Source organism: Buteo buteo, chromosome 4 (assembly GCF_964188355.1).
Source record: "Buteo buteo chromosome 4, bButBut1.hap1.1, whole genome shotgun sequence".
Lineage (NCBI taxonomy): Eukaryota > Metazoa > Chordata > Aves > Accipitriformes > Accipitridae > Buteo > Buteo buteo.
The window spans coordinates 39,649,956-39,673,810 of NC_134174.1; positions in this window are offsets into that span (position 1 = coordinate 39,649,956).

Genomic DNA, 23,855 nt, shown 5'->3' on the forward strand with positions numbered 1-23,855 from the left:
GACACATGTGTTTCAAAAAGTTTTAAAATACCAATGATTCCTATTAGGAAAATAAGTTAGTTCAATTGCATCAATGTAAAATTAAGAGGCTATAATTAGAAAACAAAGCATTTTCAATAATATAGAAAGAGATAGGTTATATGCACAGTAATAATACATGAAGATAATATTCTGTAGACATTGTCCAGATAGATCCAGATAAAGACAAACTTATTCTAGTTCCCACAGTCATACAATTATTCCAGAATCAAAGCTGTCTTATATATACACACGGAAAATTTTGAAAGTCTGACATATCTTAACAGAACAGCCAGAGCTCGGTTCCTCAAACAACATGATAACAAACAGATGAGAGAAGCCAACACATCTAAGCACTGTATTAGACATCAGCTGTAAGAACCCTGCTCCCAACACCATACAAAGGTCCTGCAGCCACCAGCCAGGTACAGCACAGTCACAGGTGCTCAGGCCTTCCCTGTAAGCGTCAGCCTTTTCAACATAAAAACTCTGTCTAGTCTAGTTTTCAGAGATCAGTCCTTTCTTCCACCCCATCAAAAAGGAGCCTACACTTTTTCTCTTATCTCATCTAATTATTACAGCAAAGGCTTGGTGGCCCATGCAACATGAGCAAGACCACAGGGATGCTGTGACGTATATGCTTAGTGTCCACATTGCTTAATTGAAGTTGCTGTGCACTGAGAGTACAGGAACGCCTTATGTAAGTGCTTGCAGTCTTTATTTGAGCAGCAAGAAACAAAGTATAAGAAGTCTACAAAAGAAGCAAAATTTGCGAGCTAATAGCACCAAACCAAGTTCAAGAACTTATGACAATTTTTTCCTCATCACTAGAAACTTGGCTACAGATTATGAAGCAAGAACATACTCTGAACCTACTTTGAAAATAAAGTGAGACAGATGAATTCCTAGAATCATGCCTTAGTGTCCTGCTTTACTGATAATATTTGGTTTTCCTAGTATTAATAAGCACAAAATAGCTAGCAACTATTTTAAGAGGGCTTTCTACCTATATCTCACAAATATGATTATTCAATATAAGGTCTTATCAGTAGGTACCCACCCAAAACAAAAGAGGACACTGAAAATCCTCCCTACATTCAATCAATAGCCCATCAAAGACTTACTTTTCAGGAAAACAGGTGCTCTCATTGTAAATGTTACCTCAGCCAATTCAGAAACTAAATACATTCAAAGATCAATTCTCTTACCACAAACCCCAGCCAACCTGGACAAAAGCTCCCCTGTTCACCTAGAGCTTTTTATTCTCTCCATTACACGACACAGCTGGTCCTGGGCTAGTAACACAGCACAGATGTATTTGTATCCCACCCACTTAATGCCTTCTGCTTTCCCTTTGCAGGGAAAAGGTGGTTGTGAACTTTGGTTTTATTCTGGAGTTGCCTAATTGACTGAAGCCCTGGGAAATAGGTGCTTCCTACAAGTACTGTAGTCTGTATGTGTCTGTCAGATGAGCTCTGCTGTGCAGTAGGTTATTGTTGTGCCCTGTTGGGAAATGGGAGTCAGCTTGGAAACCACCTGCAGTGGAAGAAATACAGGAGATTCCAGCGTGCTGAGCAGAGATCACATGCTGCTGCCCTTACTGCATTATTGTTTTCTGGGGGGGGGGGGAAATAAAAAGTGGAAAAACATGTTTTCTACTAGGATTTGTATTGTAGTAAGACACTTTGAGGCTAGATACGGATATTTCCTGTACATGTTCAGCTGCATTAGTGATACTTTTGAACTGCAGTACTTAGCAAACAGATGGAGTGGGCAGGAGACATAAAAATTCTTTGTTTGGTTCATGGATAAAATAACTGTTTACAAGAAGGCATTTGAGTCATGGATGAGTTTTATAAAAGAGGATTAAGACAACTCAAGAACTGGATTGGGAACGATCCAAGTAATAGCAGTAATATAAGAATACTATTCATTCTGCACAGAATGAGACAGGATTTTCATGAGAGAAAAAATACAATCGTATGATTAAAGACAGTATTAAAGACATATTCACAAGAGACAAATTAAGATTGCACTGACATAGTCTAATGTTTCAACGTTTGCTCATGCAAATGTAATGCCATTTTTATAATGGAAAGGGGACACAAAGGGGATTGCAGAGAGTAATTTGGTCTGTCTTTTGTTCTGAACGTGATCTAGATACACACATGTCACTGAATTACTATGCATGGTTTACAATTCTAGGGAAGGACTATTTCTACACTATAATTGTTTTCTTAAATATATAGGTGATGGAGAACTTTAGCAGATATTCTAATTATCCTTATTAATGAGTAAAAACTTGTTAGTGCATGAGCAGGGGCTAGACAGACAATAGTTCATTCTGACATTATATACTGCAAAAAGGAACACTGTCTCCCCCCAATATACTCACAGTTCCCTTAAATGAAATTACAAACTTGATTTAGTTTTCATTTCTGATAATATTTATAATTTTGCTTCTTTTTTTCATATCACTTCATCTGATAGAGAAAGGAAGGGGAGAAATGGAAGATAAGAGATACAAAATGTAAATAATGTAAGTAAAAATTGTGTTTTTCTACAAGTTTTCATTATAAAATGAAACTTTTTTACAATAACAAATAGTCCATAAATATTTATGATCATAAAACATAAAAATGCTTGACCAGTGCAAGCTGTAACTGGTTTTCTTAAGTAATGGCACACACAAATATGTCAAGTAACTGACAGCACTGCATTATTTATCATTCACATCCTTTCACATCTGGGGATAACAAGGAGATGAGTAGTAGCAAAAATGGAGTTGTCAGGAATAAGTTGTGTCAGACTAGCCTAATTTCCTTTAATATTCTTTACTGGCCTAAAAGTTTTGCAAATGGGGGAGAAGTAGAAGATTCAGATGTTGTAAGTTTTATCCAGTGTGTCCCAGAGGACATTCTTATAAACTTGGACTAGACAATGTTAGCGGGATGCAAAACAGTATCCATGTTTCACAGCTAAAAGGGAAGGATGTACTGAATTGGACTTGTCAGAGCTCTGCCACAGGTCCAGTCCTGTGCAGTGAAAGGAGGGTATGTTTAAGTGTGAACTAAGGAGGACTTCCAGTACATGGAAAGAACTAACAAAGACTTTCAGTACATGGAAGATTCATCTTGACAAGCTAGAGAAATGGATTGAAAAGATAGGATGCGATTTCCCAGGGACAAGTGGAATGTGCCACCCTTAGGCATAATAAATTTCACAGAACCTGGAGGAGAAACACTGGTCTGGTAGCAGTTCTGCAGAAAACAGTCTGTGGTTATACTGAATCACAAGCTGAGTATGAGTCAACGATGCAATGCCATTGTACAAAAACACCCCTCATCGTGGGGCGTAGATACTAGGGTACAGCCTGATGTGATACTGTCATGCTCTGCCTGGTACTAGACTTGCTTCAGCATGATAGCAGTGTGCCTGGGCAAGTGCTGCATTTCAGGAAGAATCCAGAGGGACAGAAAGCCCAAGGTAGGGCAACCAAAATGGTGAGTGGTCTAGGAAACCCGTAGGGAAAGGCTAAAAGAGCAGGGATTGAGAAGATAAAGGGAAGAATGGTAAGAAGCACAAAGTATGCAAAAGGCTGTTTGAAAGGGAATACAATGTTTTTCTACACCCATGTGGATGGGACAATTGCAAGAAGAAAAGTTCAGGTTAGACATCTAAAAGCCCCTTTAGTAAGAACAGAGATCTGTTCAGAATAGATTGCCTCTTGTAAAGTTTGAAGTCTCCACACACACAAAAAGGTTTAATACATTTCTGTCAAGGATGCCACATGTTCTTCTAATCCTGTTCTGAGTAAAAGCAACCTCTTAAGGTCCTCTCAATCTTTTTTTCTACAATAGGTTTAGTGATGGTCTGAAAATGACACACATATGCTGAGATGGCACATGAAATGAGATGCAGTTGAATGATGACTTTCAGAAGTGGGTTTAAACCTGTATGTGAAAACATACCAGAATTAGACAAAATTTGGAGATTTTTTTAAAAACAGTTTAAAAAAAAAAAAAAGAGGTATAAGAGTCTCCAATATCTCCATTCTAAGGAAAAGCTTAAAAGTGTGATCATGCTTTCCTCTGATTCTGAAACTCTCTCCCCTGTTTGGGGGTGATCCTGAAGCAGGATTCAAGTCCTGAAGTGGGATTGAAAGCTAGATGTGATGTCATATATCCTTTTCACCAGGAAGCTAAAGCCCCAGGCCACAGTTCCTCTTGTCTGGAGAGCAGGACAAGAGGATGGATTCCAGCCAACAGAAGCAACAGTGGGCAATTTTCTTTCACTATGCTTCCTCCATTTTTACAAAAATGAATATGATCTTATAGCACAGGAATGCTTTGTCAATGAATGAATTGGGGACATGCTAATAGAAGGGAGAGCTTCTGTCTGTACACAGATATCTCCGTAATCAGTAATCATGTGCAAGTAAATAGAGAAACATTCATGACAGTTAAACAGGAATTTGTTGAAATATGATAATTTTTTAAATTGTGGCTGAGTCTGGCAGGCACTTTTTAAGCAGGAGTTCAGCCAATGTCTGAAAAAGTGCATATCAAGCAGCCTTGGGCTTTTAAATTAATTTATATTAACCAGCCTACTTGCAGTTTTCAAATTGATTCACCACCGCTCTTTGAACATTCTGTGACAGAAGCAATGCATATTAAAGTAGCTAAAGTTCTCCTTTCAGCATGCCTAATTAACTGTATTTTGGTCACAGGCAATAGCAAAATATTGGAATATATATGTGCATTCTGGATACTAGACAGCAAATTTTAGAGAAAAACACAGTTGTGACTGAGTAAAATTCATGATTTGGCTATGATGACATTGGGTACCTTCTTTTTTCATGATAGAATATTCAGTCTTCTTTTTCAATAATGTCAATAAAATCATAAAAAGTTCTTAATTCTCATAAGTATGTGTGGTCATGTTTGTGCTTAAATAAAAATGATTCCATAATATTCTTGAAAGTACTGAGAAGATTGAAAAACATCAAATCAGTGATACCATCAGAAAAATTCAGGTTACAGATAACTGCTGAATGGTGAATACAGAAAATAATCTCAGCAAATATTTTGTATGAGACTATGTTGCTTGAGCATTTTGGAAAAATAAACATATTTATAACAATCTGAAAATTACCTACATAGAAGAGGAGTTAAACATTCAGAATAACATGCTTGCTGTGAATAATTTATCCAGTTTCAATATTTACTCTTATATATGCTAGATCTAAATTATTTATATCTATGCAACCATAATTGTCAGAGTGTTTCAATTCTATTTTCTGCCACAGGTTTCTGTACGACCTTGAGCAAGTTATACAGATTTTTTTGTGTGTCAGTCCTGCCCTCTGAAAAACAGCAATGAAGGAACTGACAGAATTGTGAGGATGAAAATCTTCTGATGCATACAAGTAATGTTATATCAGCAGGGGCACTTAAGAAACCTGTACAGAGACTTTTAGAGAGATATTAAACAGTATAGGAACTTGTAGCATGTAGCTGCTATTTACATCTAGATAACCAGGATAGTGTTGAACTTTGAAACCATGCCACAAACTATCCCTCAAGGTAGGGGTGTACAATGAATTTGTCCTCAAGGCCTGTATTACATGGTAGGGCCAGCCTCTATGTCCACAGGGTAGCTACTGCTATGGTAAGCATGAGGGCAACAGTGTATTTTATTGGCTCCTGTAATACAGTAATTATGATGCAGTTACAATTGTATTCAAAGCAGTTAGTACATTTGTTTCACCAGGTCAAGTTTAAATAAGTTTCATATCTCATTGTTACAACCTTGTATTTTCTTCATTTCAGGCTTCATTTTAACCTGTTGTGACTACACAGTTTCTTAAGGAGAAGAAAAAGACATGATAAGAATGAAATCCTTGAGGCCTTCATATTAACCTGCAGGAAAGGTCACTTAGTTTAGAAGAGAAACAAAATGCATCCAAAAAGCATGAAGAAAGGATCAGAATGCCCACAAGCTGCAAATAAAAGTAGCCCTACCTAAAAGAGCACTAGCAGGAAGAGTTAAACACTTTGTCTGTTCCTGCACACATCACTTGGGCTGCAAGGAAATCAGTACTGTGACAGATCATTTATATTAATACAATGCACCTGCCAAATTATTTATACACCATAAGCATCAGTCTAGAGAAAGTGCACTCTGGGAACTTCACTGGTAGAGAAGAAAGACTTCACTGGGAGGAAGGCATGCTAAAATAGTACAGGATTTTGATCTCAGATATACTATTGTAAATACAGAGTGATGCCTTCGAAGCCTGTAGGCTTAGTCTGGATTCACACCAGTGAATGTGATTGACAGGACAAAAAGCATAAAATTGCAGCACAAAGTGATAAGTCACTGACAAGAAAATTGGAAAGAGAAATACAAGTTAGTGTTAGATTGATCTACTATTCTGTGTGTTTGCCTGAAACAGCTGAGCTTCTCTAGCATGCTTTTTTGACTGTAATTAGCAATCTTCTCATCTCTAAGTGTACATTAACGCTAAATTACTGAGCATTCCCAAAGTTAGAAAACCTAAGTAAAATCTACAGTTTAAACCAGCATGTTTTCACAAGTACAAAAGAAATAGAAATACTTTGATAAACATTAATTGCTTCCACTAATATTTAGTTAGTTTGGTTATTAAACAGCTTTAGTATCATATGTCCTGCTTTAGAGGGGGTTCCCATATTCAAATGTCAATCCTTATTAATAATGGACTGCAGAATTGCTCCGTACAAGGTCCTTCAAAATTTATATCTTAATCTCAGCATTTGGAAATTTAGTGTGGTCCTATTTGGTTCCTTAAAGAGAGAGGTTTTCAGTGCTGACAGGAAGAGGGATTTAGGGGAAGCACTATGTTTTATTCAGCATAGAACATTTAATTTACTGTGTGTTTGATCTGAAGGTCATTAAAGTTTATTGGGTTTTTTTCAGCTGATTGCACTGACTTCAGATCGGGCCCTCTGTTACTGTACCTGGGTCATTGTTGCCCCACTACTTAAGATTTCAAAAGAATCCCATGCTAATGTATGATCCAGTTTCTTCACACTTAAATCAACCTGCACATGCAATTGATGGTTGGCATTATTCTTTTAGCTTCCTTACTTTGAATTGTGTTGTATGAAAGTATATGTACCCTCAAACCAGAAGGAGCACTTAAAATTAGTCACTATACCAAAACAATTAATCAGTAATTAATTACAAAATTCAAGGACCAATTTTTTTGGTCAACCCAGCAATCTGTCTTTTTTCAAACTGACACTGCATAACAGAAAATAATCTTGAACACTGAGAAATACAGAGAGGCTGACAACACAGTTAGTGTACAGTTTTCCAGGATGTATATCTTGAATGACTACATAAATGCTAGTATTCTCTTTTTCCCTCTTAAGTAGAACTTGGTAGACACATGTAGTTTAGAATATATAAATTAGATAAACAAGAGATGAACTCTTTTATTCTCAAAACAAGAGAAGCAAGCATGAAAAATATCGGTGTAATACACATATTTTCAAAGGAAATATTTATCAGTAATCTACCTACTTGAATCAAAGGAAAGACTGTCCTTCATGCTAATAAGGTTTGCTTTACACCCATTTTACCCTGCCCTCTTCCAAATGTGACCTGTGGTCTCTGATTGTTTGTGTGGCATAACACCAAAATATTCTAATCAACCAGTCTACAACATCTTCATTGAAATTTCTTAAAAGACAGAACTGCTTGAGATACCACTAACTGGAGAGCTTTTAATCATTACTGGTTTTCACCACTTTCTCTGAGAGATATGCTAAAAACATATGCTAAAAAAATCCCAAGCTGTGTTGTAAAAGAACCAGGAAACAGCATACACCCCAAAGGACTTGGTAAACTGTAGACTCTTGCTCATTTTGTGTGAAAAATGAAGTTGGGATGGCAAGATCCAGGAGTCACCCAGAAAAGACTGAATGAGGGCATCATACAGTACATCATAAGGTAGAGGCGGGGGAAGAGCAACAGGGTTTGCACTTGACCGAGTCAGAAAAGGAAAACCAGAGCTGAACATGAAGTAAAAGATATTAAAGAGAATGTAAGTTAGAAAAAACCCAACAAAACACTGTGGAAAATGAACGCTTAACTGAGGCAACTGATGAACACCCTCTGGAGCAGATGGGTGACACCTGAAAGCTCCTGCAAGGCACCAAACCACCAGATCTGCAGACTCGTACATGGAGTGGATCCACAGAGGTGATGGGCCGGGGCTACAAGAACTCCATGCTGCCCTCAACAACATGTGGAGCTGCTACAGGGTACAGTGAAACTAATCCTGCTTCCATGCCCACCACATCCTAATTTTCTCTTAAAGATGATGAATGAGCATCAAAATACTTTTGAAAACCTGCCTGAGGAACAAGAGTGATTGCCTTTAACATGTGATTTTGCCCCCATTATTACTAAAAATCACATTTGTGTGTTGTGATAAGAATTTAGCCTCTAATATACGTATTATAATTTTACTCCTGCTTCTCTTGATTCTTTTCTTGGCCTCATGCTCAACTTCTTAAATGTTTTCAAAAAGCTAAGACACTTGAAGTAGTTTGAACTATGGCTGCTTAAAAATTGGATGTCCTTGCACAGAGCATATCTTTGCATATTTATAGACCTATTCCTACACAGTTATTTTTATCTAAATAAGACACAGTTAACACTTTCTATTACAGTCAGAACTGAATAATTAACTCAGTTGCGGCAAAGAGCTGGGATATTTTTCTGACTTTTATATAATTTATGGAACAAATTGCCAGGTTAGACAGAGCAGTAGGTTCTCAGTTCTTATTCAGCTGTGAAACCTGCAGGTATTTTAGACTTTGAGAAGGACTAGAGCAAACAGAAGGTTGTCTCTGTTTTCCAGCTGTCTAAGGTATTAACTCTACAACTTTGACTTGCCTCTGACCCTAAACCACTACTTCCTTACTAAAGCGTTATTTCATTCAGAAATAATTCATTGATTCACTCATTCCTTCATTCAGTTATTTCATTCAGAATCTTGGAAGAGTGCTTTTAGGTAAAAAAGTGACTCAGTATCTTATGGCCCTGCCCCACAGGGGACAGAGGGTGGGACAGACATCAGACAGAGGGGAAGTTGTGTGCTATGTTTCACAGCTCAGAGCCCAGTTTCCCAGTTCATAGTCCCTTTATTTGTGTTAGTAATGGTAGCCAAAGTGTGCATTTTTGTTCCTGGTGTGGATTTAACATAGTGTCTTGAGCAGACATACCTATAGACAAGGGGTAATGTTTATTTGATACGCATTATTTTGCCTTCAGTAATAGTAGAAGAAAGTCTGATATTAGGATTTTTTGAAAATCACAGATTTCTGTTGTCATGGTACCACTTATTTGCCTGTCTAGAACTGATCCTTATGTTATGAAAGGATAAAAATTGCAGGAAAATTATTTGCTTTATTTGTATTTGGAGAAATTTTAATAAACTCATTAGCTTCATTGGGTCATTATCATCATTAAATAGGAAAAAAACCTGCAGCTGAAGTAGCTCATCTATGGGGGGCACTAGTTTTGGGTTAGAGTTTGGGTTTGTGGCGGGTTTTTTTAATCTATATGACAGTTTCTTGAATTGATATTATGCCTGTCAAAATAAATCACCACCTAAATTTCACTAAAAGAACAGCAACCAAATAGTTTTTCCTAACACAAAAACGTTGCTGGCAAGATAGAAGGCTGAACTAAACTATTTGATGAATGGTTTAACATCCAAGTCATCTTCATTTTTGTATTCCTAATACAACAGTACCCTCAATGAGTTCTAATTAAAATGTTACTGTGGCTTGATGAAGTACTACTTACTGAAATGAAATACAGATCACCATGTTGGTTAATTTCTAATCATTTACCCTGTAACATTAAAATACAGTTTTCAGTCTCTTCACTTGCTAATCATGAGGGTGTCATTATACAGTCGCTGCTGCCTACCTCCAGAAATAATCAGTGTAAAAATTACTCAAAATTTGACTACAAATAGTTATCCAAAGAAGAGCTCCAATCTGCTACTCTAAATTTAATTAAGTGCATATTCAGTTTTTGCTTCCCCAGCCCCCCCCCCCGATTAAGTTCTTGTTGCAGGTTGGGAATGGTTTAAATAGATTTCAGTATAAAATTAAAAAATTTAGCTTAGCGTAAATGTGTGGGTGTCTATGTGTGTGTCTGCTACATGAGCAAAGAAAAGGGAATTGCAACATCCCATTTCCCTATATACTAGGAAGGATAATCAGAAAATAGTCAGTACAGGAGGCATTAGTAACAATGCTCAACATACTGAGATGAGAGAAAGTAGAAAATTAATTAAAAATAAAATAAACACCACACTAAAGAAATGTTTTCTGCTTACCTATAGCAAATCAGAGTGATGGAAGGAGTGATCAGTGTACGGAAATACAGCAGCAAGGTCAGAGGAAATGTCCAAGGAGATGCAGCTCTTCTGATCACTGAATTTTCCATTTTAACCCCTCCTTCAGTTTCTTGCAACATCAAAATAGTTTGTTTCTCTTTTGGAAGACTTTCTTAGCAGCATTTCTGCAATTGCAAGACCTTGTACCTGGGCTAGCAAGTGTCTTTCAAGCACCTTATGACTAAGCTTTCTTAACGTGCATGAAAGTATAAAGGAGCAATAAAAATAAGTGGTTATAACGTGCTTTTTTCTGTTATTGGCCCCTTTCTGTGTAGTAATACTTTCTTATCAAAACAGAGATTTGGATGCTTTCAATAAGGAAGACAAGTATAATTCTGGTTTCCACTAATAAGAGATCCATCTGGAGCAGTTCTGGTGGTGAAGATTGATATTGTGAGGACAGTGATCACACACATGATTTTATGCTTTTAACACTCTTTTTAAAAAGGGAAGTGCTAAATCCAAGCTTTTTCTGTAGTGTAAATAAATTGAAACTGTTTCTCTTTATATTTCTAGACCTTTTGCTCAGTCCAAAGCCTGCGTTGCTTGCCAAATTTTAAATACCTGTCACTATGAAGTACGCTCTGAGCCCTTGGCTGATGCTTTTCCTCTAGTGAATACAATTTTTTGTCTACTTAATAGGTGTCAAACTGGAAATTTGTTCATAAATTTCTATTACTGCCAACTTCCTCTGGCTCCTTTTGTTTTAGCAAAATTGGATCTCAGAGGAGATACATATCTATACCTCCTTCCTGTCTCTATAGTAATTAAGTAATATGGACTTAATTAAGCAGAAGGCAGGCTCTGCAAATATATAATGTATAAGTAGGTAGTATCGACCTCCTTCTTCCCATGACTTGTAGATTACTACCATATAACATTTGCTAGATCACTATCTTTTCATTTGCCATACTGTTCAGCCTACCCAACTACTTGATTTGGAATGCTTTGGACTTGCAGCAATTACTTACTAAAACAACAACAAAGAGTCGCTACTGAAACAGATAGGTACCATTATAAAATTTTCTCATTAAGGCCACTATAATTCCCAGTACAAATAAATAAAACTTGTCAAGCAGGAGCAATGCAAGCCTGTCCTTCACCTGACTGAACTCAGCCTCACGCAGAAGTAGTGTGTGGGATAACAGTACGAACAAGCCAGCTCACACAGTAAGTGAACCTAGGTGTAAACCTCGCTCTCCACTTAGCATTTTAAATATCTGAAGAATAGAGGCATTATTAAGATCTGCTGATGGCCTGTGCCATGTAAGCCTTGAAAATACATGAGTGGCACTAGGATAAAAAGAAGCCTTTACATTGTTAACACATTTTGACATTTTTTTCCTGAGAAAATTAAGCAACTGAAATGTGATGAACAAGTCTAACAAAACAAAATTCAGTATCCCGTGCTGAAGGCAAGAGGATGTGCTAAAATAATTTGGGATGTAATTGATCTTGGTTGGAAGCTTTCAGCAAGAAACAGTAATAAGTACATGAATGATGTTAGGCTACTCCTGCTGTATTAGCTTCAGGTTAGTCTTAGATTTACTTCAATGCTCTTATGCCCCACAAGATTTCTTTTACTTTTCTTTTGTTAGCTGAGAGGAAAAAACAAAGCTGGAATCAGGATTATGCTAATGCAAAGATTTCCAAAGTGGAACAAATGAAGTCATTTTAGCTGTATCTGAACTGCAGGAACCACAGTGGCAATTCCTTCTTGAAATGAGTGCCTTGTTTACTGGGGGCTTGTGGGCTGGGGGAAGCCACAGCATGTTGCAGACAGGTTCCTGAGCTGCAGACCCACCAGGCGTCTCCCTTGCCATCTGGTTAGAGCCTAAGAGAAATCACATCACTGTGTAAAATGTGGATTTTTGTCTACTTGGCACAGAAGCCAATGTATTCAGTTATCATTTGTGAAAAATAAGATGATACTGGGTAGAGATCAGGGAGTATTCTTATGTAGACTGCATGGTTAAATAAGGCCCAAGTACTCGCTGGGGCTCTTAGGTACTGTTGTATTCATTATTAAACAGATCAAATAGTCTCCAAATACTTTCTTTTTATATATGTGTTTTCTACCATATAATGTAAACGTATTGGTTAATACTTCAGAGTTAAATTCTTATTAGCTACTTTAATTACTTTCATTTCACTTACAACAGAGATGATTAAAATTTTATTGGTTTACTAGATATATTTACTATGGCAAGTACTGTAGTAACCTTATTCTTCACTGCTCACCCAAAATAGTCATAGGCTGCATATTTAACCTCATTAAAAATATCATGTCTTTAATTTTTATTTCTGAGCAGCACATGTCACCAAAACCTTTATAATTGAGTGGTTTCTAAATACCAACACACCTACAATGCAGTTCAGTTATGTCAAGCCAATCTCTTCAACCTGAATTTTCCCAGCATGCATTTCCAAAAAGTGAAAACATCTCCATAGCATCAACATCTCTAATACTACTACTAATTAGTATAATAATAATTTTACAATATTTTATCTGGCATCTTCATATCAAAATATTTTTTCAACAAAAAATTAACTGAGAAAGAAAATGACATGCTGGAGTATATATGCATTGCATGTTAGCAACTGTTTTTAATAACTTATGTTGTTGTTTCTTTAATCTTCAAATTTAATGCATAACATCAGATCTTCACTTGGTGTAAATATGTATAGAAGCATGCAATTAATAAAGCTGTGGTGACGTTCAGCATCAGAGTATTTGACCAAAACTATTTTCAACTAGATTTGGAAAAGGAGATTTCTTATTATATTTTTCTCCACAGCATCCATATGAAAGTATTCATAAAGACAAATCAAGTCATAAAGATTCTGACATGCACAAGACACACACATAACAGAACACACATATGGATGAAAAATGTTTCATTATCGCAGTACACTTCTCTATAGTTCAAGAGAAGAGATCTGTGGTGCAACAGGGTTAAATTCTGCAAGATACAGAGCTCTCTGGGGTTTTAAACATATCAATATCCTCACTGCATTCTCAATTTCAAACAATAAGAGAATGGGTGCAAAATTAGACAAGATTTATGAAGATGTCATATTATTATAAAAATCCAGAGAATATGACATTTCTGATGAAGTAATTTTCCATCTCATGAATCCTATTGTAATTATAAGAGAAGCTTCACTTGCATCTCTAAACTTTTCAAAAGTGCATGCACTCTCCTAAAGTTAAAAATTGGAAAGTTGTAAATGCATGCAGTGCATGTATTAACACTAATCAGCTATGGCAACCTTGCACCTCTGGAGCTACTAAAAGCTGATCACTGATTACCTTCATGCAGCTTTTTGAGTACTTTAATGTTTCCTTTTCCGTATTGTCTATGTTTTTGCATAACCCAACATACCTAACGGTAAGGGCATTAAGGGAATGAATGGAAGTTTAGAAAAGGGATTAGTGATACTGTGCTTCATTAAACTAATCTGGCACTTATCAGGGGGTTGTCAAGCATTGTTTTTTTCCTTTCCATGAAGAAAGATATGTAAAGGACTCAGTCATGCAAACATGTTATTCCCCACCTCATTAAAACAAGCAGCCTCATCTATTTTTTGTAGTCATTATACCAGCAAGTCCTAATCTTTCAATAAGCGATCCTGGATTTTGAAGCTACTCGACCCTACAATATTTTTCATATAACCCCTCCTAAAGAGATATATATTTAAACATTAATTGCTACCCTTAGAGACCTACATGAATAATGCGTCTGTCCTCAGGCTTAAATGATAATAAAGATATAATGGCTTAAAGGATTTCTGTTTTATTTTACCCTTTAAGAATAGCAGTGGTATGTGTTATCACAAAATATAAAAACAATAACTTAATCCAAAGGAGACTAAAAGGCAATTCAATTATAGAGGTGCTTACTATCCATTAGCATCCTGGGGCCTTCTCCAGTCCCCATTGACTTGTCTCAGGCTCCTATACAACAATAAAGGATCAGTCCAACATTGCAGTTGTCAACTGAAATGCACTTCAGAGTAGCAGGTATCAAAAGAAATCTAATGGCTGCTTATGGCCTGATGGCAGATGAGATGATGGGACTTTCTCTTAAATGGATGTCAACAACAAACCCCACTCCATCAACAGGCACTAATTGTCATCCTTACTGACAGCTGCTCTCCTTTAAAAGGCATCCCTGCAGTCTGGGGTGGACATAGAGAAAATTTATCCAAAAGTTGTCAGCGTGACAGTTTTCATGACAAATAATCCACTGAAATGAAGCAAAAGCACATGTAGTGTCCTCTAAATCCCCCTCTAAAATGGATAATTGAAAATCAGATATTCACATGCCATGTCAACTGTATCTTTATTTAATCTAGGTGTTCTTCCATGAGGTAGCTATGATCAGAGTTTGCCAATTTCTGTTTCTTGTACACAACACAATCTAGAGGCAGTGAGTACAGGAGTAGGTAGTGAGGAAGAATGTGTGGCTCATATCTCCACAAACTGAGGACAGTCAGAGGCCAGCCTTTAAATGGCCTTATGCTAAGATTTTCATGAAGGCTTAAGGAAGTCAGGTGTTTGCTTTCACTGGGAACTGTATATCGGAGTCCTTTGGGCTGCTCTAGAAAGCTCAGATTAAATTAAACAGAAAAAGCTTGGGCATTAATCTTCTCACGGGTGGTGTTCTACCAGGAGAGTTTATTTTCACAGGCTGCCTGCATAGAAAGTGGTTCCTTAGATTTAGACCTGGATTTCTAAAAGGGATCTCAATTTGTATTCTCAGTGCCAGCAGGTCTCTATTAATAGCATCTGTGGGGTTTTTTTCAGTCCTGACTCTTAACAAATACTGAGTTCCCTGGTCTGGATATACTGGAATGTTATAATGCAAATCATTAGAAATTTTTTAAAAATCACTACAAAGACTACTTGAATTAATGGAAATACTAAGATCTGCTCTAATGGCTCAAATACATGTTAGTTTAATACGCAGGCAATCACATTTTTGACTGAGTGAAACACTACAAAAACGCCTTTTACTGCTTCATTTTCAGACTCCAGAATTCTTTGTTACAGCACCAAGCTACACGCTGTCTCATTGTTGGAAAATAATCATCTTGGATTTAACTTGCTGATGAAAATGGAATACTAAGAAGTCTCCACACCAGACAAACCTATAGACTGCTCCTCCATAACTGCTCTATTCTGTAGCAGCCTCTATTGGCTGCTGTAAATAGTAAAATGAAGGCATACTGGTGGATGTTTTCCCTTGCATTTGGATAAGAAAATTTTGTATCAGGTAAGTGGCTATCTCTGAAGACTGAGAAAGGAAAGGGTCCCATAACAGACCAAGTATTACTATATAATACAGTGTAAGCAAAGCATTCTAAAGTATTTTAAAGGGGGGTGGGGGGAACAGAAGGCTGGATACATTCAGAAAGACACAGGTAATATGTGAAGAAAGAATAAACATAAGAAAAGGAAGCTAGAATTTGGAAGCAGTGCAGATGCAGGTAGATGTTGCTATGCCACAGGGACAGTGAAAGGAGTGGATAGGTTAACAGCAAGCAGGAAGGTTTCAGTGAGATCCCAGGAGATGAAGTGATTTGGTGCCACAAGGAATGAAGGAAGAAAAAGAAAGGAAAACCGTTCCAAATGTGTGTGTAAGCAAAGGACTTTCCATGAGAGATGGAGGGTTGCAGTGCATTCAACAGATTGGAAAAATAAAATGACTGGATGAATCATGGATTTGAAATTTAAAATTCTACTACTTTTGACAGCATGGTTCTACTTTGAAAAATGGCTATGTAAATGACATTTTCTGCCTCAACAGATCTACAGGCAACGCTTGTTCTGTGTTAGATCTGCTGACTTGAAGAGGAACCCTCCCCTCCACAAGTTTTTCTTGTCTTTCTTTTAAAAAAAAGCAACATTTTTTCTTTGTATCAAAACTTGATTGTACCCATGCCAGGAAGAAGAAAACAAAAGCCAGACTTTCATTTTTATATTATATTGGCCTCATGGAGCTACTAAGATTAAACTATATTTTGCTTTTAAGGAGTCCTGTCAGACATGGTTCATGGAGAGATGCAGACTTTGCTGCCTTTTTGGTGCCCCTTTCGAACCTCCATAAAAATATTAATTCACAGATTCAGTCCTGAGATTCTGAGCATCCCTGTTCTCAGTCCTTCTGTGCTCCCTGGCACTGATGCCCAGAGAGTGAGGGGAAACAACTCACAGACAGGCAGCAGAAGGTTCAGTCTTGTTACTGACATCTTTGCAAGCCATTACACACAGTACAAACCAACTAAAAAACATTGCCAGCATTATAGTCTTCAGTTTAAACGTGCAGTTTATGAGCAATGGTTGATATATAAAGTCTAAAAACTTGCCTTTCAAGATGTCCTTTAATGACTCTTTGATCAAGAAGAAAGAGAAATGTGGCCAGCAAAGCTAAAATCAAGTTCCTCAGCAGACATAATCTGAGCATAACCCATATATATAGTATCAGCACTCCCCATACATAGTCACATCCCTATTAGAGAGGTTATACAACACCAATACATCAGTCTAGAGATGAGTACATTCTGTAGAAAGTGGTGTAAAAGCTCCTGTTTTGGACAATCAACAGCAGTGAATGTTTTAGATATGACTATCTAAACCTTGTGTCTGAATCTTAACTAATGTACCTATCTTTAATGAGACTCTGCCGATAAAGCAAATGAGTTTCTGGAAGGAAAACAAACCTGCCATCCTTGTATCACCTCCCAAGAGAAGCCATCTCCCTGCTGTCAGTAAGTGTGGCTGAGATGGAAATATGGGAGAAACGGAGGTGAAGTACCTGCAGAACTAATTTATCAATAAACATTTTTGTAGTTTCATCAGTTTGGTTTTAGCTGCTTGTCTCCCTGCAGTAAAGTCACCTCCAGTCCAACATGGAACAGTGCTTTGAAGTACTGAATGTCAAAGCAGTTTGACTGGCAACTTGTGGCATAGCAAGGAGATACCCTTGACAGGATGAAATCTGCCTACCAAATTAACCAGTATTTAAAGTGTCTCTGAAATAGCCTAGGAAAACTAATTTCATAAATCCCTCATGGAGTATTTTGGACTTTTTTTCCAAAATAAATTATTTATCATTGTATCCTCTGAAATGACGAATCCATTTCACAATTTTTCTCAGGATATCCAATAGCTTTTGCATTCAGACAGTGTGTTGTGAAGTCCAGGAAAAAACACCAACAGCGAATTTGTCCTTGTAACAGCAGCTGAGACGAAGTTGGCTTTTGGACATGGTGAATAGGATGAGATGATCTAGGTGGAAACATTGAGCAATTCCTGATATTCATTATTGATCATGCTCAAAATAAGTCGCCTTAATTTGTGCATTTCACATATTCTTTCAGTTTTGAGAGTACTCATCACTATTTTTTCTTATTTCGTTTAGCAGCTCTTTGTTCTTTACTGCTATGACATTATAAAGAGCTGATTATATGTTTACAGTTATTACTTATATATTTTAATGGAGAAGTAGCCAAGAGTTTAAGTCACTCAGCAGAACTTCCTCCAATTCTGAATAAATACAAAACATATTTCTAAGAGTACTTTGGTCTTTTATCATCATTGCTGTGTTCTTATTTGATAATTCATATTCTTCCATTACTGTGCTGTCGTAGGCTTCATTGTCAACATCAGTAGAGAACACCATTTTTTCCAAGCTGAAACTTGCAAATAAGATATTTGAGTTCTGTTGTGCTGATAATCAATGATACCCCACAGCAGATCCAGCAGAAATGTTAAGGGATTATATGGTAATATGGTGAGTTTTATTCATACTAGTTTGTCTTTATTTATTTACATAATCATGTGATTCTCAGTATCCTGACAAGGATGAATGGATATCCTTCTACTATGCTATGAATATTTGCACAGTCACTCCAACTGATCTGATTTAGGGTTTTATCATTTAAAAAATAATCTTCACTGATGTCAATAAAACTGATAGAGTTCAGAATAATTTCATCTAAAGGTCTACAAATAGAGTTGTCTGGGTTCTGCATCCACACGTCTTCCCAAGTGGTTAAGTCCTTCTAGCCTTAGGATTCTCCAGCATAGAACCAAGGACTAAAACCTAAATAAACTGAAGGTGGTTATATTGGGTTTGCATGGCAAGGTTTTGGAAGCCGGGGGGCTACAGGGGTGACTTCTGTGAGAAGCTGCTAGAAGCTTCCCCCATGTCTGACAGAGCCAATACCAGCCAGCTCTAAGATGGCTGAGCCCGTCAGCGACGGTGGTAGTGCCTCTGGGCTAACATTTTTAAGAAGGGGGAAGAAAAAACCCTGTGCAACAGAAACTGCAGCCAGAGAGAGGAGTGAGAACATGGAAGAGAAACAACCCTGCAGACCCCGAGGTCAGTGCAGAAGGAGGGGGAGGAGGTGCTCCGGGTGCCGGAGCAGAGATTCCCCTGCAGCCCGTGGGGAAGACCATGGTGAGGCAGGCTGTCCCCCTGCAGCCCAGGGAGGTCCACGGTGGAGCAGATCTCCACCTGCAGCCCCTGGAGGACCCCACGTCGGAGAAGGTGGGTTCCCAAAGGAGGCTGTGACCCCATGGGAAGCCCGTGCTGGAGCAGGCTCCTGGCAGGACCTGCAGATCTGTGGAGAGAGGAGCCCACGCTGGAGCAGGTTTTCTGGCAGGACTTGTGACCCTGTGGGGGACCCACGCTGGAGCAGTCTGTGCCTGGAGGACTGCAGCCTGTGGAAGGGACCCACGCTGGAGCAGTTTGTGAAGAACTGCAGCCCGTGGGAAGGACCCGCATTGGAGAGGTTCATGGAGGACTGTCTTCCGTAGGAGGGACCCCACACTGGAGCAGAGGAAGAGTGTGAGGAGTCCTGCCCCGGAGGAGGAAGGAGCGGCAATGTGTGATGAACTGACTGTAACCACCATTCCCAGTCCCCCTGCGCTACTTGAGAGGAGGAGGTAGAGAAAATTAGGAGTGAAGCTGTGCCCAGGAAGAAGGGAAGGGTGGGGGTAAGGTGTTTTAAAATTTGGTTTTATTTCTCACTATAGTACTCTGATTGGATTGGTAATAAATTAAACTAAATTTCCCCAAGTCTGTTTTGCCTGTGACGGTAATTGGTTGAGTGATCTCTCCCTGTCCTTATCTCAACCCACAAGCTTTTTGTTATATTTTCTCTCCCCTGTCCAGCTGAGGTGGGGGAGTGGTAGAGCGGCTTTGGTGGGCACCTGACATCCAGCCAGGGTCAACCCACCAGAGTGGTATAAATTCAGACCCAATTAAACATATTACTAGGCAATACCAAGCATAAAAGCCTAATGGTTGTTCAAGAAAAAATACAAAAGTGTTAATTTCAAAGGACCTATCTAAAAGTTAAGGAAAAAAAAAAGGGTATTTTCCTTTCTTTACCTTCTCTTTTCTTCCAAAAAAGGCACAAAACTTTAAAATATTTTCTTGTTTTGTGGAACTGCTCTTTAAAGCAAACACAAATAAAGTGGAATATAAAAACAAAGGAAGTAAACCTCAACCATGAAAACCATTCAGAATCCAAAATTTGTCTCGGAGAATATTTTATTTATTTCATAGACTAGTTTCAAATCTTCTCATTAGTTAAATGAAACAGAAACAATCTTTTTTTCTGTTTATATTCCTCTTGATACCCTGTGTCATATTCTTAACCTCAGAATCTTGTTTGCTTTCTAATAAAGATTAATGGATTTTTTTTTTCATAAGCGGAGATGAAAAATAAGGGAAGTTGCATCAAGTGGTGCTTAGCAAATTGCAAAACTCATCAAGGACAAATAGGACACAAGGATCCCATAATATTTCCTCTTATCTTTTGTATCAGTCCTTGCTACATAAGCAAAATGTGTCCTGCTGGTAGGATAAGCCTCTGTTGTACATGTTTGAAAACTTCAATAGGCTTTAGTTAGGTAGTTTCAGTTTAGCTGAAAAGCAACCCAGAGTTTCCTAACACCAAATGCTCAAAAGAAGGGATGTAATTACTAAAGGTATGAAGTATCTAAAATGCTCATTATTATATCAGCAATATAAATTAAAGCAAACGGGCATTCAGATGAACCTCAGTAATTTCATGCAAAGCTTCCTATTTAAAAACTGTCAAGTCAAAAATCTCTCTGTGGCTGGCAGAAAATTATCCCAAGGTCAATGTGTTACATAAGCAATCATGAAAAAGCTTATCTGAGACTCCCCATCATGCAACAATCTCAATTTACCTTTCAGCTAAAGTCATGTTCTAGTTTCACTCAAGTAAGGAATTCTGTGTTAACCCACCGAAAAAATTTTTTACAGTAAGTGCACAATTTGAATATTTTAGATTAATACCAGATTTATCACCACACCTGAGGAAGGAAACAGACAAGGTTGAGAAGAAATCCACCACTGACTGTTTTTTCTCAGCAGACATGGATAGAAAAGACAATCTAATTAATGTTTCCCTTTTTCTTTCTGAAATAATTTCACATTCAGATTTGGACTTTTATAGATTTCTTCATTATGATAAATGAAATATTAAGCTATATTTCAGCCTTAGCTTTTTTCCAAGATTCAGCTTCTGTTATGTTTTCAGAAACTTATTGCTCTGGTTACTCATGTTCAGACAGCTAAACTCCATTATATTGCTTCTGCTGCTTGGTTGGGTAAAGTGATGTTCACTCCTTAAGTGAATACTGAATCCTAGTACTTACATGGGAAGTGTTCTTATCCACACATGAAAGATTACATTTGCATTAAAAAATTATTGCATGAATGTTCATGACAAAGCAAGCAAAAAAGATTATGAACATGGACAAGTTGAAAAGCAAAAAATTATTTCTAAAAAAAACCCAAACCAACCCACCCTAGAAAATAGGTATTCCACTTTTAATGTTGGTGCAGAACTCTGACTGCCTCATTAAACAAAAGGGTGAAAGTATATAAAAAGGTAAGGTTTATAAGGGTTATAAAAAGGGTAAGGTTTACAACACCATATTCCCTTGGGGATCTCACAGAGAGATACATTTTTCAAAAGGTAGTTATACTCAGTAAGCAAACATGGACACTAGGATATTTATGGCTAATTATATAATAACAAAGGATATTAATCAATACACAGGGATTTATATTAAAAAGTTTAAGATGTAATAATGAATTGCATATATGACTTGTACTGATTTTATCTGTGTTCAAATATAAAGCATTACAGAATTGAAGCAAAGTGTTAAGTGTCATAGCATCCCTAGAGAATGGTGTGAGTAAGAGAATGCATTATTCGTCAGCAGCATCTAAGGCATCTAAAATGGTAGTGGGGACACTACTTAGAGCTTAACATTCAATTTGCTGTAGAGAATTAAAGCTCAGGGTGAAAACAAGAGGGTGCCACAAGAGTTCCAAAGTGTCTGTGGAAAGTTTTACTTGTTTCACATGAAGCTCAACTATTTAAAATGGCATTGCGGTTTCTCCAGATTTCCCCCTAGTGTTAGGGTACACGATTTCATATATTGTCTTTCAAGCACATGCTGTCAATTACCACGTGATAAGCAAACATTTATCTTCCAAGGTAGATGACAAGGATACATGGAATATAACATAAGTAAGTAAATAAGTATGCATAAATAAATAAAAGTTCTGCAAACACGTGCAATCCAATGTACATTAAGTTCTCTGAGTATTTGAAATTAAGGATTTTCCCATCTTTTCTGTTTCAGAAAAAAAAAAATCTATATTTCATATACAGGAAACAGAATCATTATCAATCCTATTGCTAGTACACTAGCAATTATGTATTTTTTAAAATGTTAGCTAAAAATAACAAAATAATCAATAGTTCAATTAAAGCTACAGTCAGCTTTGGTTAATTCATTCCAGTATTTTTTGTTAACTAGACTTAAATGTTTATCCTTTTTTCTCCAGTGAAGAAGAAAGTTTAATTGAAATGTTTTCTCTGTATAATCCTTATTCTTGTCCTGCCTTGGTTAGCTCTCATCTTGTTATTAATAACACCCAAGTGAAAATATGGGAGTTCTGTGGCTTACCTTCTTAATAATGAATAAAGGTGATGCATTGTATGAAACTGCCTCAATAATTTACAAGGTAATATCAAGCAAAGACTAACTGTAGTGGTCTGCAGAAAATATATTGCATTAAAAAAATGATTTATAAGCTACATAGATGTTAAAATGCTAAATTTAAATACTGAGTTTCTAGTCTGTTGGGAATGTTAAAGTTTTAACACCAAGCATGGCTGTTTTCCTACTTGTTTTAAGTTGTAAATTATTTTCTATTTCTGTCTTTTTTTTATATCTATATTTAGAGATAGAGTACACATTCCTCTGACAGAATGCCCTTTTACCTTCAATTCTACTTATAAAAAGACAGAAGAAAGGGATAGAAGAGTTCACTATAATCATTGCTTCTGTTTTTGAATGTAAAGGCTAATGCTGTATGTCCCAGGTGGAAAGCAACATGGTGCCATCTATCCCCCTGTGTACGTCTGGAAAGGACAGAAGTACAACCATTGATGTACTTCTAAGAGGTTTTTCCCTCTGATTCTTCACCACAATGGAAGGCAACTTGTTTTCATCTGAACTAAAAGACAACTTCCAGCAAGGGCTGGTCTTAACTATTTCTGCTGCTTCTGCATTCTTTGCTACCCATGTAGACACAAAGATAATGAGATTGCTTACACTCGTGGTGAGGAAATGTTCCTGGGATGATATGGGAATAGCACTTAGCTAATCAAGGGAATGCTAAAGAATGCTTCTTGCCCTCTTGTTTCAGTTTTTTGCCTCTACCAACCGCCCTACATGTCCAATTGATTTTTATTGCTTTACCAGCATGTATAGTAAATGATTTGAAGTTCCACTGAACAGGTGACTCTTGTTTCTTTTTGTTCACGAGCATCTTTAGAGATCTCCGATTGCTATAGGGATGACCACATAACAGAAAAAAATTTCTGCTTTCTAAATACTGCATGTGAGTTAGAGAATTAAGCACCCTTAAATGGTTTCTTTTCACAGTGTGGCTATCACAATCATTTCTAGTGCTTTTAGCTGGCCAAACCCAGATTTTCAAAAGAGACTTGGTTTTCAGAATCCACCTTTTCTTGGGATATCAACAGCCTGAAAATCAGCTGACTGATATTCAGAAGATAGAAGAGCAATCCACTATAAAGTGTCTTCTCTTTGATACTCAAAGACTGAGTTATAAAACAGATCACTACTTTTGAATATTTAGCATATATGTATACAAATACACACAGGTTGAATTATGAAATTATTTTAAATAAAATATGGACATTAATATGAGATGTCTCATGCCTACCGTGTTTTATGAAAGCTTCTCCAAACCCAGTAATGAATAACACTTGCTAGAGTTAA